Here is a 3,181-nt window from a genome sequence, read left to right on the forward strand (position 1 = left end):
GCAGTTTTTATCACTATTGCTCTGTAATACTGCTTGAGTTCAGGGATAGTGATTCCCCCTGAAGTCCTTTTATTGTTGAGGATAGCTTTAGCTATCCTGGGTTTTTTGTTATTCCAGATGAATTTGCAAATTGTTCTGTCTAACTCTTTGAAGAATTGGATTGGTATTTTGATGGGGATTGCATTGAATCTGTAGATTGCTTTTGGTAAAATGGCCATTTTTACTATATTAATCCTGCCAATCCATGAGCATGGGAGATCTTTCCATCTTCTGAGGTCTTCTTCAATTTCTTTCCTCAGTGTCTTGAATTTCTTATTGTACAGATCTTTTACTTGCTTGGTTAAAGTCACACCGAGGTACTTTATATTATTTGGGTCTATTATGAAGGGTGTCGTTTCCCTAATTTCTTTCTCGGCTTGTTTCTCTTTTGTATAGAGGAAGGCAACTGATTTATTTGAGTTAATTTTATACCCAGCCACTTTGCTGAAGTTGTTTATCAGCTTTAGTAGTTCTCTGGTGGAACTTTTGGGATCACTTAAATATACTATCATATCATCTGCAAATAGTGATATTTTGACCTCTTCTTTTCCGATCTGTATCCCCTTGACCTCCTTTTGTTGTCTGATTGCTCTGGCTAGAACTTCAAGAACTATATTGAATAAGTAGGGAGAGAGTGGGCAGCCTTGTCTAGTCCCCGATTTTAGTGGGATTGCTTCAAGTTTCTCTCCATTTAGTTTAATGTTAGCAACTGGTTTGCTGTATATGGCTTTTACTATGTTTAGGTATGGGCCTTGAATTCCTATTCTTTCCAGGACTTTTATCATGAAGGGGTGTTGAATTTTGTCAAATGCTTTCTCAGCATCTAATGAAATGATCATGTGGTTTTGTTCTTTCAGTTTGTTTATATAATGGATCACGTTGATGGTTTTCCGTATATTAAGCCATCCCTGCATGCCTGGGATGAAGCCTACTTGATCATGGTGGATGATTGTTTTGATGTGCTCTTGAATTCGGTTTGCCAGAATTTTATTGAGTATTTTTGCGTCGATATTCATAAGGGAAATTGGTCTGAAGTTCTCTTTCTTTGTTGTGTCTTTGTGTGGTTTAGGTATAAGAGTAATTGTGGCTTCGTAGAAAGAATTCGGTAGTGCTCCATCTGTTTCAATTTTGTGGAATAGTTTGGATAATATTGGTATGAGGTCTTCTATGAAGGTTTGATAGAATTCTGCACTAAACCCGTCTGGACCTGGGCTCTTTTTGGTTGGGAGAACTTTAATGACTGCTTCTATTTCCTTAGGAGTTATGGGGTTGTTTAACTGGTTTATCTGTTCCTGATTTAACTTCGATACCTGGTATCTGTCTAGGAAATTGTCCATTTCCTGAAGATTTTCAAATTTTGTTGAATATAGGTTTTTATAGTAAGATCTGATGATTTCTTGAATTTCCTCTGAATCTGTAGTTATGTCTCCCTTTTCATTTCTGATTTTGTTAATTTGGACGCACTCTCTGTGTCCTCTCATTAGTCTGGCTAAGGGTTTATCTATCTTGTTGACTTTCTCAAAGAACCAACTTTTGGTTCTGTTGATTCTTTCTATGGTCCTTTTTGTTTCTACTTGGTTGATTTCAGCTCTGAGTTTGATTATTTCCTGCCTTCTACTCCTCCTGGGTGTATTTGCTTCTTTTTGTTCTAGAGCTTTTAGGTGTGCTGTCAAGCTGCTGACATATGCTCTTTCCTGTTTCTTTCTGCAGGCACTCAGCGCTATGAGTTTTTCTCTTAGCACAGCTTTCATTGTGTCCCATAAGTTTGGGTATGTTGTATCTTCATTTTCATTAAATTCTAAAAAGTTTTTAATTTCTTTCTTTATTTCTTCCTTGACCAGGTTATGGCTTCTACTTCTATACTTCTCTTGTTCTGTATTTCTTTTTCTTTCTTTCTTTTTTTTATGAACTTGAGTATTTCTTATTTACATTTCGAGTGTTATTCCCTTTCCCGGTTTCCAGGCCAACATCCCCCACCCCCTCCCCCTCCCCTTCTTTATGTGTGTTCCCCTCCCCATCTTCCCCCCATTGCCACCCTACCCCCAACAATCACGTTCACTGGGGGTTCAGTTTTAGCAGGACCCAGGGCTTCCCCTTCCACTGGTGATCTTACTAAGATATTCAATGCTACCTATGAGGTCAGAGTCCAGGATCAGTCCATGTATAGTCTTTAGGTAGTGGCTTAGTCCCTGGAAGCTCTAGTTGCTTGGTATTGTTGTTCATATGGGGTCTCGAGCCCTTTCAAGCTCTTCCAGTTCTTTCTCTGATTCCTTCAACGAGGGTCCTGTTCTCAGTTCAGTGGTTTGCTGCTGGCATTCGCCTCTGTATTTGCTGTATTCTGGCTGTGTCTCTCAGGAGAGATCTACATCCGGCTCCTGTCTGGCCTGCACTTCTTTGCTTCATCCATATTGTCTAATTGGGTGGCTGTATATGTACGGGCCACATGTGGGGCAGGCTCTGAATGGGTGTTCCTTCTGTGTCTGTTTTAATCTTTGCCTCTCTATTCCCTGCCAAGGGTATTCTTGTTCCCCTTTTAAAGAAGGAGTGAAGCATTCACATTTTGATCATCCTTCTTGAGTTTCATGTGTTCTATGCATCTAGGGTAATTCAAGCATTTGGGCTAATAGCCACTTATCAATGAGTGCATACCATGTGTGTTTTTCTTTGATTGGGTTACCTCACTCAGGATGATATTTTCCAGTTCCAACCATTTGCCTATGAATTTCATAAAGTCATTGTTCTTGATAGCTGAGTAATATTCCATTGTGTAGATGTACCACATTTTCTGTATCCATTCCTCTGTTGGAGGGCATCTAGGTTCTTTCCAGCTTCTGGCTATTATAAATGAGGCTGCTATGAACATAGTGGAGCACGTGTCTTTTTTATATGTTGGGGCATCTTTTGGGTATATGCCCAAGAGAGGTATAGTTGGATCCTCAGGCAGTTCAATGTCCAAGTTTCTGAGGAACCTCCAGACTGATTTCCAGAATGGTTGTACCAGTCTTCAATCCCACCAACAATGTAGGAGTGTTCCTCTTTCTCCACATCCTCGCCAGCATTTGCTGTCACCTGAGTTTTTGATCTTAGCCATTCTCACTGGTGTGAGGTGAAATCTCAGGGTTGTTTTGATTTGCATTTCCCT

The sequence above is a fragment of the Rattus norvegicus genome, chromosome 1, assembly GCF_036323735.1.
Source record: "Rattus norvegicus strain BN/NHsdMcwi chromosome 1, GRCr8, whole genome shotgun sequence".
In the NCBI taxonomy this organism is placed as follows: Eukaryota; Metazoa; Chordata; class Mammalia; order Rodentia; family Muridae; genus Rattus; species Rattus norvegicus.